Raw genomic sequence first — 7,478 nt, 5'->3', positions numbered from 1 at the left:
TGCAGCTGGAGCCATGGTTAGGGCAGGAGGAGTCAGCAACTGACGCTGGATCCAAAGACCAACATCTCACCCTTAGGTTCCAGCATGTCCTTTGAGTTGAGGAGGCTGGCAATAAAATCTTTTCAAGACTGAGGTTCACTCCAGGGACTGTCTGAGGGTTAAGTGTTGAAGAGCCCGATTAGACCTCTTGTCAGAGGCTGAGGCAGTGAACTCATGGAAAAAGCTCAGGCCTCAGGCCTTCGTAGGCCTACTACATATCTGTCAGGTAAGAGGTCCTAATCAGTCTCAGATGGAGTCACTGGAATTCTCCCCTGCAAGCTCAAGAATGCAAAGACTTGGCACATATTCTCTGCACTCTCCTTTCAAGACATGCTTAATCATATGTGATAGGTAATTTACTATTCCTTCCTCTATAAGAAGTGAGGAGGCCGAAGTGGTCCTTTCCTGAGGTGAGGCTGGGGTTGGCTGTTTTCATCTTTGAGTGATACAGACCTCTTCCTGCTTCCATGCTACTTCTCCAGGAGTGACACAAGCTCTGGTGGAATGGAAGGTGGGGATACTGGAGACAGCCATGGCCTAGAGGATTAGGGGGAAGTGTCCCCCTGCTTTGGTGTAGAAGCAAGGAGCTGCCTACCCTTTGTGTGTGTGGGCTTGGATGATGAGCTTCTCAGTGACAGTCGTAAGAACCAGAGATTTTTCTGCCCTCTGCTGGGAGCCACACAAGTCTCCTGAATTCATGTTTAATTCTAGGGAGAAATATGACCACCCTCAAGACGCCTGTGATAGAATATTTCCCCCCTGAAATGACTGGGAGCTCAGAAACAGCTTAAATTGATTCATAGGAATAAGATGATATTTTTTTGTTCCTGTGAGTTTGTGAAGAAACATTCACGCCCACTATAATATCAGCATTTCTAAAATTAACTGAATCTGGAGTGCCTGCATTATGAATTGGCCTATACATTGTGAGAGTGGAACTGACTATAGATAGGGTAGCGTTGAATGAGCAGTTGGTGCGTAAAACAATGAAGGAGGGCCTTCCTCCAACCCTCTTCAGGAGCCATTCCTCATAATGTATTTTCTCCCCACACATATCCACCAAATTAATCTTTCTTTTGTCTCAAAGCCCATCAACTCTCAGATTTAGGATTTATGCAATTTATCTGTGGTTTCATCATTACTATAGCTCATCAGAGATTGTGATCACCTTGTAATTCCCAGGTAAATGTCCTCAGAAAGAAGGAAACATAACTTGTGGGGTCCTAGTTGACAAACCAAGGTATCCACATGCTACCTCTACAATGGTTTATGACAAAGCTGTCATTAGAATCTTTGCTAGATAAGTTCGTACTCTTTTGGGTATTTATTGCTGTACTAGTCAGGACAGGCTTTGTTATAATGCAATAACAAAAATCCCCATACTCTTAGTGGCTTAAAACATGTTTCTTACACATACTACTTAAAAAAGAAGGAAATTCTAACACATGCTACAACATGGATGGACCTTGAGGACATTATGATAAATGAAATAAGCCAGTCACAAAAAGACGAAACTGTATGATTCCACTTATATGAGGTACTTAGAGTAGTCAAATTCAGAGAGATAGAATGGCAAGGGGATGAGGGTGAGGGGCATGGGGAGTGGTTATTGTTTAATAGGTATAGAGTTTTAGTTTCACAAGGTGGAAAGAGATCTGGATAGTGGTGATGGTTGTACAATATTATGAATGTATTAACACCACTGAACTGTGTACTTAAAAACGGTAAAGATGGTAAGTTTTATGTATATTTTATCACAGTAAAAAAATATGAGAAAAGTGAATAAGGCACAGTTCCGGCCCCCTTGAAGCTCCCAATTCAGTGGGGAGGCAGACAAGTGAGAAGATAATAACACCCTTTGAAAAGCACTATTGTCAAGGTATGTCCAAATCCCGAGGAACCCAAAGAAACTGTTCTGCTGACATCTCTTCTGAACTGACAGCTTGAGAAACAGACTTGAGATACCAACAGAAGGCTTTGTACCCCCTAACTGGACTCCCCTGAAGCTACCGAGACAGTCTAATGTAATCTAGTGACATGTAGTCAGCCTAGTGAGACATATCTATGTCTCATTTGTTCTTTTTTCTGTATCCAATTTTACATAATAAAACTTTTAAAAACAAGATATTCTTTTTTGTCTGTGAAACTGGCAAAGGTTTTAAAAAGGTGGATGATCTTTGTGCTGACAAGGGTTTGGGAGGGAATTGGGTATTCTATTGTTGGAAGTGAAGATAGTACAAACTCTATGGAAGGCATTCTGGCAATATTTATTAAAAGCTTTAAAATGTATATATCATTTGACCCAGTAATTACACTTCTGGAAATTTATTTTAAGAAATAACAGCATAAGTAGGCAAAGATGTTTTTCTCAAGATTTTTATTTTAGTGTTAACTATAAGCCTAAAATATTAGAAAAATCCAACTATGCAACAGGAGAAATTTGGTTAAATAACCCTAATATTGACTTGAAAAAATGTGCACAACATTGTTAAGAGGAAAAAAAGAGGAAACCGTAAGGAAGAAGAGCAGCCCTCACAGTGAGGAGTTCTGTTTCACAAAACACCAGTGTCAGCTAAGGCCACCCTGAGATGTGATGGATCGAGAAAAAAACAAGACCACTCCATAAACATGTCTTCATGTAGGCAAAACAGGAACACTGTCCAAACTACAAAAATGGCAAGACCCTCCTGTCCAGACAAATAGCAGTGGCTGCTTCATCAGCGTGAGCCTCGTGCTAATCGGCCCTCCTTCTGGGTGAGATATATTAAGGCACCCAATCATACAATTACCCCACTTCCTGGCAACACGGGATTCAGAGCAAAACCCTGCTTCCTTAAAACCTCCTGCAAACTACCTAGTACAAGCCCACGTGCTGTAAGCTCTTTCTAACAGCCTTTTACTGAAATGCTCCGTAGTTCCCCATGTGTTCAGTACAACCCATTATTGTTTGTAATATAAATGGATTTCCATTATCATAAAAATGCGTGGAATAACAGACCAAACTTTTAGCAATGGTTATCCCTGATGAAAGATTTTTATTTATTTACTTTTAATAATATGCAGGGGAAAGAGAGAGAGAGAGAGAGAGAGAGAGAGAGAGAGAGAGAGAGAGAGAGAAGATGGAGAAGAAAAAAAGGAGAAGAATGAAGAGAGAGTTATAATGACAATGGCAGCAGGAATGTCTCTAAGTGTTCATAGTGATGTTATTGCATCATCTTCATTTTCTTCTTTAAATTTTCTACAATTAATATGCATTACATTTGAATATGGAAAAAATAGAAGTTATTTTAAATGGAAGAAAATTTTTTTCCAAGGAAAATACTCTATGACAGGTTTTTGTTTTGTTTTGTTTTGATTTAAAATTTTTGCCGTGTTATCTTGGGCCTGACTAAAAATTAGACAAGTCATGGCTGGTTTGAAGTCTTCCAGTTTTCCAGGTCAATTGCAGTACAATTGGTGTGCGGTAGATGTCACTTTTTCCCTGAGAATGGCGTATTCTTAATGCTGGCGGAAGTCCTCCCTGAGCAGTGCCCAATTCTAAATCAATTATCTGTTTACAAGATATACCTAATCTCTAACCTTGGAGTACTGTGTACTTGTAATTTTCTTTTATCTTGTAGTTTTAATCCATCACTAATCTAGATAAGAGGAATTACTACAATAAAACAGATTTTCCTTAATTCTTTCTATAATAGAACTTTCATGTAGTCATCCTGTCTTCAAAGTAATCTTTAAAGTACTTCAGGCAGGTATTATATACTCCATTTTACAGATGAGGAAAATGAAGTTAACCAGAAAACTTAAGTCATTAACAGCTCATCGGTCCAGTTTTCTTTCCTCTCCAGTGACTAGTTCTAGAAACTAGCACATATGCAGCTAAACAACACTAATTGTGCTTTAAGTATATCAGTATATAAAAGTATCAACAGTAAAAATACATTTGGATCAGTTGGATCCAAAATACAGTTGGATCAAATGATGAGAAATGACCCATGCTGCTTGTGCAGTGTGGTTGTACAAAAGCTTCTGATGGATGCATGGCAAAGAGGTGGGCAACCTTCAGAGATCTGGGACTTTGCAAACATTCAGGCATCCTTGGGGAGCATGCTGAATGGGACCCATGTTTATGTGTGACTTGGGGTCACATTATTGTGCTCCGTGGTAATGTCAGATGCACAGGGCTGTGTGTTTCTCCCCTCTGAGGTCTCACATTGTTCTAATCCTTACATGTGATCATTCTCAGGCTCCCACTTTTTGAAGTCCACCTTGCAGTGCTTATGTCCCCGTTTCTAGTTTGCTTTTCCTCAAATGTTACGGAGTTAGAAATCAAATAACTAAGTTAGGTAGAAATGAGTATAAAGTAACGTATACCAGTTCAAAGCAAATCTGCTTGAAGGCATTTCTATTTGTATGTTACTTCCCTGTTCATAACTGAATTATGTAAAGGTGAGACTGATAGGGAACTGGTTCTGGAGAGATGAGGAATGATATGTCAATCTTTTTTTAAGTCCCAAGATAATCAAGGACAACCTTGGTCTCAGTCTACTAAGTCACTGTGGGACTTGGTCACTCACTCCAATGCTGCAGCAATTTGGAGGGAATGCTGGGGTGAAGATGTCCAGCCTTATGGAGCAGGCCTGATCACACTCTGATGGAGTATTGGGTTCTGGACCAGGAGGAACTAGAAGAAAAGGTTCCAGGGAGGGCTGCCTGATTATGACTCAAGTTGAAACAGGAGATAGCAAATCCAGTCCTCTTCCCAGCAGGCATTGAGACGGACTAAGGGCCTTCTCACAAACTCTGGGGTACAGAGTGGAGAATGAGTAAGAGGACCAGATGCACCACATCTAGCAGTAACCTATGCCAGGCAATGTGTCTACAATGTGGTGGGCAATAGCAGATGCAGGGTTCAGACACAAAATTGTGGCCAACCGGAATGAGGTACATCAACAAGCTGTCTGAGGTACAGGGCTGAGGCCCCCAAAATGGGAAACAGATGAGAGGTATTTAAGGTCCCTAAGAGACCTAGGATGAAGTTATAGGACTTAGCATACTTTGCTCATGACCTTAAGCCCAGTAGTGGGGCAGAGAAGCCTGGCATATGGAGGCCTGAGGCTGCCAGAGTGATTTCCAAATCCACCCACTGGGGAGGCAAAAGCTTCTGCTGGATGACTGCAAGGAAGAACCCTCTCAACTTTGGGCAGGGTGGGTAGCCTTAGAGGACTGGGAGTCTACAAACATCTAGGACTGGGTGTAGGTGCTGATGGCAGGGGCTATCATCACCTGGGACTCAGGCCCAGATTAGGCCTTTCTGGAACCTACGGATTTGGGACTCCCCTTCAGAGGGGAAGGGGCTAGGTGGAACAGACCAATCTCGTTTTTTAGGGAATTGGGAAGTGGTCACAAACACTAACCACTTTGGGAAAAACACAGCTCATCCTAATGACCTCAAAATGAGTTTTGCATGCATGCCCATGTGTGTGTGTTTGTGGGTAAAAGAGGTTTATTGTTTTTTTCAATTATATAAATATATGCTTTTTATAAAGCATCCAGAAAATACCAAAAAATATAAAAAAATAAGAATCACCTGAACCCCATAGACCAAAGATATAATCTCAAAATATGTTATGATAAATTTCCTTGCAGACTTTTCTCTACGTATATATTCAACGTAGGTATATGCATATATGTTTTAAATTAAATCAGAGTATAATACTGTTGGAAACTGCTTCTTTGCTTTGGTACCCTATCTTGGACACTTTTCCACAATAATAAATATGGTTCTACCATCACCTTTGGTAGCTGCATAGGATTCTGTTGCCTGGTGTTTCTTATTTTAATGAGTCATCTATTGCTTAACATCATATCATCTGGAAATAATGACAATTTTGTTTCTTTTTTTCTTATTTTAGCACATTGGCTAGAACTTCCAGAACAAGCCTTGATAGAACTCATTCTTGACTCGAACATGATTTTAGTAGCAGTGCCTTTAGGATTTCACCACTGTTTTTCATGCTTCCTGTTGGTTTCTAATACATGTATAGTACCAAGGGAGTTTCCTTCTGTATCTCCAACACCAACAGGGTTTTAAAATTTTCTTTTGAGAGAATCAGGATGGATGTTGAATTAGGTCAATCAAATACCTTTCAGAGCCCATTAAGGTGAGGGCACAGTTTTTTCCTCTTTAACCTGCTAATGTCTTGGTTCTTGACCTGTCTGGGTTTCTTGGGGTGAATCCTGTGTTAGCCATTTTGCTTCCTGGGAAGGGGAAGTGTCTGCTCTTGGAAATTTCATAGAAAAGGCAGCATGCTTCATGCCCTGTTGTATACTTACACTTTTCATTGTTTTCCCAGGACCCATCAGCTCCACGACAAGTTGTTGCTTTCAATCTAGTTGTGGGGGGCACAGCTCAGCTCCAAGTCAAGTTGTTGTTTTTCAACCTAATTGTGGAGGCTGCAGTTCACTGCTCCATGCGGGAATTGAACTGGCGACCTTGGTATTATGAGCACTACACTCTAACCACTGAGCCAACTGGGCACCCTTCATTGTCTCTTCTTATAGCCTTTGTTTTAAAGTCCATTTTGTCTGGTATTAGTATTGCTACCCCAGGTTTCTTTTCTTTTTTTCATTTCCATTTTCATGAAACAGCTTTTTCCATCTGTTTCTGTCTCTGTGTGTCTTTCAATCTGAAGTGAGTTTCTTATAGGCAGCATGTGTAAGGGTTTTTGTTTTCTTATCCATTCATCCCTCCTATGTCCTTTGATTAGAGCATTTAATCCATTTACATTGGAAGTAATTGTTGATAGATATGTAGCTGTTGCCATTTGATTTTCATATTTTGAATATTTTTTTCTGTCTTAAAGAAGTCCCTCTAACATTTCTTGTAGTACTGGTTTATTGGTGATTAACTCCTTTAGCTTTTTCTTTCTGGGAAGCACTTTATCTGTTTTTAGATTTTAAATGATAGCCTTGCTGGGTAGAGTACTCTTGGTTGTAGGTGCTTGCTTTTCATTACATTAAATATTTTGTGACAGTCCCTTCTGGCCTGCAAAGTTTCTGTTGAGAAATCAGTTGACAGTCTTATGGGAGCTCCCTTGTAAGTTACTACCCTGTTTCCCTGAAAATAAGACCTAGGCGGACAATCAGCATCTTTTGGAGGAAAAAGTAATATAAGACCTGGTATTATATTATATTATATTATATTATATTATATTATATTAATTATATTATACTATATGACTCGGTCTTATAGTAAAACGAGACTGGGTCTTATGCTAATTTTTGGTCCAAGAGATGCATTAGAGCTGATTGTCTGGCTAGATCTTATTTTTGGGGAAACACAGTAATTGCCTTTCTCTTGCTGCTTTTAGGATTCTCTCTGTGTCTTTAACCTTTGCCATTTTAATTATAATGTGTCTAGGTGTGGGCTTATTTGGGTT

Source organism: Rhinolophus hipposideros, assembly GCF_964194185.1.
Source record: "Rhinolophus hipposideros genome assembly, chromosome: 12".
NCBI classification, from domain to species: Eukaryota; Metazoa; Chordata; class Mammalia; order Chiroptera; family Rhinolophidae; genus Rhinolophus; species Rhinolophus hipposideros.
Note: the sequence above shows the minus strand (reverse complement) of the source record.